Source organism: Mus caroli, unplaced genomic scaffold, assembly GCF_978045245.1.
Source record: "Mus caroli unplaced genomic scaffold, Mus_caroli_1 scaffold_11, whole genome shotgun sequence".
In the NCBI taxonomy this organism is placed as follows: domain Eukaryota; kingdom Metazoa; phylum Chordata; class Mammalia; order Rodentia; family Muridae; genus Mus; species Mus caroli.
Genome location: NW_028227266.1, coordinates 76,859,272 through 76,866,702, shown reverse-complemented (window position 1 = coordinate 76,866,702; position 7,431 = coordinate 76,859,272).

Genomic DNA, 7,431 nt, shown 5'->3' with positions numbered 1-7,431 from the left:
TAACCGGATGGAGTCCAGGTTCCAATTCAAGTCTCTTGCTCCTCTCTATCACATTTACCCATGATTCACTGGGACTTCAGTCTAACAGCAGGGAGCAGCTTCAGATCATTGAGTTCCTTACAATTTGGTCAAAAGGCCAACTAATATCTTTTTCTACAATTGTGAGGTTATCCACGTTTGTGTATCCACATTTGTGATGCATAATACAGATGGATATTGCATATCCGTGGGGGAAGGCTCCAAGTTAAGAACTGCCTCCTCTTTCCTAGGTCAACTCACACACCCGTTTCGGACGTCTTGTCCGGTGCCGTGGATAGACACAGCTAAGGATCCCTGATCACGGTATCCTCATAGCCTGTTCTCACCTGTGCCACCCCTGCTAGATGGTGAGTGACCCAATGGACAGTTCTCTACAGGGATGCAGCCCACACCTCTCTGTTCTTTGTGCCTTTCTGCACACAGCAGGTTCTCAAAGGCTGTCCCAAATGTGAAGTTTAGACCTCGCTATTTATTTTCTGTACCTCCTTGGGTACAGAAAAACTCTCAGCGTGTCTCTTTCTTCAAGGAAAAACAAAGACCAGGATCTCATTTGAGCTCTCCGGAAGCAGTCTGAAGTTCTGAAGCGCAGAAGAGTGGACACTGCAGAGCCTCCAGTCACAGCGAGGCCCCTCCATGCTGTTCCAGGAGCCTTTTGTGTTTGGGCAATGCTCTATCTAAACAGAAAAAGGCTTTCTCTCAAAGAGCTCTGGCAAATGTTTGAAATGTTACTGTTTTCCTAGCGAGGTGACACTGGTGAAGACCTTCCTGTGCCCTGCCCCAGTTCCCTCTCCCCAGTTTCATAGGACACCTGCTCATGAGCAGGCACTCCCTTCAGGCACCCTGTTCATTCACAGCCCAGAAAACAGGCCGGGGACAGCGGAACTGCAGTCCATTCTTTATTTTGGAACCTTGATGGTCAAGGAATCAATGTCACGTTTACACACACACACACACACATTCACACACACATATACTCATACGTATACACTCACACATATACACACACACACACACACACATTCACACACACATATACTCATACGTATACACTCACACATATACACACACTCACACGTATACACACACATAAATGTGTACACACACTCACACGTATACACACACACAAATGTACACACACACACACTCACATGTATACACACACATAAATGTACACACACACACACACACACAGGTGCGAACTGGCGATTTTTCTGCTGTGCTTGACCAAAGCCACTCACACTTTGCAGATTCCCAGGGAGAGCTCAGCCCTTGACCTTGGCCTTGGTGGTTTTCTAAGACCCTTTTGCTTTGATCAGCTCTACAGTGAGTCTGCTTATGTGCTTTTGCTTATGTGCAAGCTCCTGACACCTTCTCACAGCACTTCTGAAAATTAGGTTTCTAATGACTTTCTGTATCCGAGTTCAAATGTGTAACAAACTTAAGAGAGTAACTTAACACTGTGATTTCTTTATAAGCTGCCTAAAAATAGCAAATGTCTTTTATATCTCTCTCTCTAGGAATTCTTCCCCTGTATACACTTTAGCGAACAAATCTTACAAGCATTTTGTCTCTTAGCCGACTTCGTTTTCCTGAATTAGGAACAGCAGCTAGGAGCCCAGAAGAACCTTCTCTAAAGAGAATCTGGCTTGTCTGTACCATGACAAAGGAGCGCATTGAATGTGCCTTCAGCCACTGCACTGACGGCACAGAGAGGAGGAAATCAATTATCTGCCAGCCTTCTACACCCCAGGAACTGTTTCATGATCTCCACCTTGGCGTTATTGACTGTTCTCATTGCTGAGACAAAGCCTCACTAAAGCAACAAAAGCAATCCTTAAGGAAGGAAGTGTTCCTTTAGACTCGGGAAGGAGGTGGCTGGTCACATGGCATCTGCAGTGGGAGGCAGGGAGAGGTGAGTGGCAGGAATCGGCGCCTTTTCTCATTTTTACTGGGTCCCGGACCCCAGCCTTGGGATGGAACCACCCACATCCTGGTTGGGTCTTCCCTGATAAGTTTTTCAGGAAACACAGACACATCTGGTGTTACGGTTCCATGATAATTCTAAATCTTGTCAGGTTGGAATTACAACATGTTTAATTTAGGAATGACCGTAACTCAGTTTACCATGCTTCACTAAAATGCACTAAGGATAAAACAGCGGCTTAGTAGGAGAATAAAAACAGAGCAGGGCTCAGTAAACCTTTTCTGCAGAAGGGACAATAAACACTTGAGGCTCCAGGGGCTGCACATCTCCATTACAACTGCTCACCTCTGCAGCTGTCAGAGAGGTCACATAAACAAATGGCATGGACTTACAGCTTCATTCAGAAAAACTATAGTTTCCTAACCCCAAACAGGAAATCCCTGTGTAAATGGAAACACTCTCCATACAACTTGTCTTACAAGGCCACACTTATAAAAGTATAGTTCTCCTCACACTCTGAGGGCAGAGGTTTTAATACACTCGTGACTGCAGTCTTAGCATTAAGAATCTGACAGTCAGAGGGACACAGAACAGCTATCACAAAGACGTGTCGCTGAGCACTTTACAGATCTGTGAGGTATCATTCTGATTGTAGGTGATGTCCCTGAATCAATGAGCTCCTCCCGTGACCATTCTTCCCAGCCTCCTTCTGGCAAAACTGGTCAACCATATTAGGACTTGGCACAAAAATATGGGTCCCTCTAAAATGTTCGCAGTAATTTTGAAAAACACGTATATCTCAAAAGATCTTGTTTTCCTTCGGTTTCATCTGAAATCATTCTCTGATAAACTTACTTATAAAGAAAGTCTGAGAGGACAAAAGCATTAACTATCATTTTTATGAACTACGAGTCTAGGAAGAAGCATGCTGCTTTGGCATATTTGTGTATAGATGGTATTTGTATATACTATAAACATAGACTACAGCTTACAGGCGCAGTTAGAGGGTAATTTCATCGAGTATTTTTATTATGTATGCGTTTCAACCACAATCTATTACAGAATCAGGTATAAAAGTCATAAAAGTCCAATTGTGTGTGTCCCATTTTTGATCCACCCCGGATTTTGATATTTTGGTTAGAGAGAGTACTGTCAAGTACGTAACTGTAACTCTTCATCTTAGTTCTAGAAAACTGCATGTTTACTATGTTTTCTTTTAAGTTTTAGATTTAATTACTTTATGCATATGACTGTTTCAACTGCAGGTAGATGCATATGCATGCTTGGTGAAGACCAGAAGAGAGTTATTTTGTGTGCATGGATAGAGGCATTCCAAGGAGTATGTTATGTGTAGCAGTCAGAGGATAACTGTAGGGAGTTGGTCTCTCCTTCTACTATGCAGATCCCAGGGAATCATATATTTCTTGATCATATTAAAAAATATTTTATATGCATGAGTGTTTTGCCTACATATACATCTGTGTGTCATGTGTGTACTGTGCCCATGAAGGGTATGGTTATATCCTGGATATGCTATACCTATGTTATATAAAACTACTTATGAAAATATTCATTCAAAAAATGTGTGTTTCAGTTGGGTACAGTAATCTCAGTACTTAAGAGGTAGAGGCAGGGGCATCACTATGAACTTGAAGCTAGCCTAGGCAACATGAAAAATACCAGGACCAACACAGACTAAAGAATGAGACTGTCTCAAAATAATAATAAAAAAAATGTAAAAGGTATGTTTCTCACATACCCCCAGCTATCACCAGCCTTAAGTGGCCACAAATGTCCTCTACCATAGGGGAAAGAATTGAATGAAATATGAAGCACTACATGGCCATTCCATCTTAAAAACTGAGGATGCCAAGCTGAACATCTAGGAGAATATTTAAAGTATGGAAATATATACTTGAATGCTAACTAGTATAGATTTAAGTGCTATGTTCAGTTGGATCTCAATTCCAACTGTAACAGCAAGTGATGGACCGGCCTGCCTCCATCTTGGGCTTGAAAGCCATCTTATAATAAAGACAAACAAACTAGGTTCATTCCTGTTTATGATTAAACTTTTTTCTCAAACATTGGGCTATGCCCCACCTGTAACCATAACTACAAATCGTTCTGTACTGCCTGTTCCAAGAACCAGCTACCGTGTCCTTGTTTCAGAAGTTATCATGCCCACCTTGCCACCTTGCCTTGGTTTTAGGAGGTTGTTTTGACTGCCTTGCTATGTGCTGCTTCTGTAACCCCACCTATTATTGGCTTGCTGAATCCCCCATTTGGGAAATCCCCCCCCCCCCGAGCTATAAAAACCCTCATCTTGTCATGTTCAATGCCGACCTCTTGAATCCCACCTCAGGGATAGGCAGTTATTGTACAAAGAAAGCTTGCTTTAATTAAATTAGTTTGGCCATGATGATTTGGGTGGGTGGTCTTTCTCTTTCCATCTTTGGGATTAACACAAGCAAACTGGAAATTCTTCTTTCTGTATATAAACTTGAAGATCATCCAATACCACACCTTTGCAGAAGAGGTCAGAGACCCCACTAACAAGCATCAAGACTTTATCATCTTCAGAGTGGCATACTTTTAAATGTGAAAATGTAAACAGGGCTGGAGAGATGGCTCAGCGGTTAAGAGCACCGACGGCTCTTCCAAAGGTCCTGAGTTCAAATCCCAGCAACCACATGGTGGCTCACAACCATCCGTAATGAGATCTGACACCCTCTTCTGGTGTGTCTGAAGACAGCTACAGCATACTTAGATATTATAATAAATAAATCTTAAAAAAATGTAAACAGCCTTCCCTCTACCACAGGTGCATCAAATGCTCCCACGAACCTTGGTAAAAGACTCATGAACATTTTCCTAATCCTGAACCAACACTCAATTTCACAGAACAACACAGAATGTGGATATGGTCTGTACCTGAGTCTACGAATTACACTTCCTTCGAAGAGCTCACCTTTCAAAGTATGGAAGACACTTCAGGAACTCCATAAGGAAATTAGGATGTCAGGGTTCAGCGTGGGCTAGACATTTCCCTGAACGGTCAATGTTCCTCTCACGGGCCGGCAGCTCAGGGTGAGCAGAGAAAGTGTCAGAGCACGGAGAGTCGCCATCTCCGAGACAGTCGGACCTGCGTCTTTTACTTCCTGGGCTTCAAGGAAAGGTAGCTGCATTTTCCTCTTCCCAAAACATTTCCCCAGGATTTTAATGCAACTTGTGCTAGAAATTATTTACTTTGCCAAAGTCTTTTTACAAAATGAGTTGTTGGGGGTTTTGTTAGAGGGCTATTGGGAGGGGGGGTGTATATCTCACTCTATTGGCTGGCCTAGAACTTATTGTGTACTCTAGGTTGATCTTAAACACACTCATCTCCATGCCTCCACTTCTCTAGTGTTGATATTTTAGGTGTGAGCCACCATACCTGGCCAGAACACACGTGTTTTGATAAGGAAGCTAGAGCTGCAGTCCAAAGGTAAGCACTAACAGAAGTTAGGGCACAGCCACGCTATTATCTCAGAATAACGTGACTAGTTCAACAGTGCACATACCACTGTGCAGTCTTGGGCAATCACACTTCCTATAACCACTGAAGTCCAGGGTCAGAGTCTGACACTCTAGTGACAGGCCCTTTTTCTGGATGCCATGCCCAGGCTAGGTGTGGTATCTTACACCGGGAATACCAACACTCAAGAGGCTGTGGCAATGCTACCTTGAGTTTGAGAGCAGCCTGAACTACTGAGATCCTGACTTTTAAAAAGAATGCCAGAGCCAGGTGTGGTGGTGCACGAATTTAATCTCAGTACTCGGCAGGCAGAGGCAGGTACATCTCTATGAATTTGAGGCTAGACTGGCTCATAGCAAGTTTCAGGGCTACACAATGAGACCCTACCTCAAAAATTAACTAATTAATTACATTTAATTGTAAGAAATGCTATGGCCTTCAAAAAATGCTAATGAGGAATGGACAGTCAAGCGAGATCCTGCTCCTTAGTCTGCACATCACCTTACACAGAAAAGCCACCGTCCTCCTTAGCTCTCACCGCCAACTTGGCACAGCTGAGAGGCCCCTAAGGGGAGTTTCAACTGAAGGGTTGCCTGGATTGGTCTGTGGGGGATTGTCTGTATTGTGGATGTAGGTAGGCCCAGCCCACTGTGGGTGGCACCATATCCTAAGCAGGTGATTTGTAAGAAAGCTAACTAAGGGCTGAAGAGATGGCTCAGCAGTTAAAAGCACTGACTGCTCTTCCAGAGGTCCTGAGTTCAAATCCCAGCAACTACATGGTGGCTTACAACCACCCATAATGAGATCTGATGCCCTCTTCTGGAGGGTCTGAAGACAGCTACAGTGTACTTACCTATAATAGATAGATAGATAGATAGATAGATAGATAGATAGATAGATAGAAAGCTAACTAAGCATAAGCCATCAGCAAGCAGCATTCCTGTATGGCTTTTGCTTAAGGTTCCTGCCTGACTCCTCTCCATGATGGAATGTCAACTGCCCTAAGTTGCTTTTGGTCATTGCGTTCTATCTCAGCAACAGAGATGAAACTACAATGGTCACTATACCCAGAATTCTGTCCAGAAACCAATACCAGGTAAGTAGTCGTGCACAGATGCACGCAGTCAAAGCCAGGAGTGATGGTTCACACTTTCAACACTTGGGAGGCTGAGGCAGGAAGATCACCGTAAATCTATAGCCAGCCTGGGCTTCAGGGCAAGCCTCTCTGTCTTGGTTAGGATTTCATTGCTGTGAAGAGATACCATGACCACAGCAACTCTTAGAAAGGAAACATTTAACTGGGGCTTGCTTACAGTTCAGAGGTTTAGACTATTATCATCATGGTGGGAAGCATGGTGGCACGCAGGAAGACATGGTGCTGGAGAGGTAACTCAGAGTTCTACAGCAGAAAGAGTGATATTGGCCTGGCTTGCGCTTCTGAAGCCTCAGAGCCTGTTCCTAGTTGACACACTTCCTCCATCAAGGCCACAATCCTCCAATAAGACCACACCTCCTAATAGTGTCACTCCCTATGAGCCCAAGGGGTTCATTTTCATTCAAACTACCAGTCTCAAAAACCAAAACAAATAAATATAAATAGATAAAAACATACAGTCATGTATCTTTCATAAGCATATGACTACATTGGGTAGATCTATCTTTAACTTGACAAGGTTCCACAAAATGAAGTAGAAGAGGTTGCTGGGTTTTTTTTTTTTGTTTGTTTGTTTGTTTGTTTGTTTTTTTAAAGGCAGAAATGTTCCTGGCAAGGTCTGAAGGAAAAATAGTAACAGATCCTAGTAGCAGAGCAGCAGCCAGGAATACTGTGAATTCCAGCACTGACGGTAAGGGCAAGAATCACTGCCTGGTGAGCCTGGTCCTCCTCTAGGCGCAAGTCTGAGTTATCTACTACAAACCTACCAACTGTGAGCCTCTTGCTTAGGACTCTGCC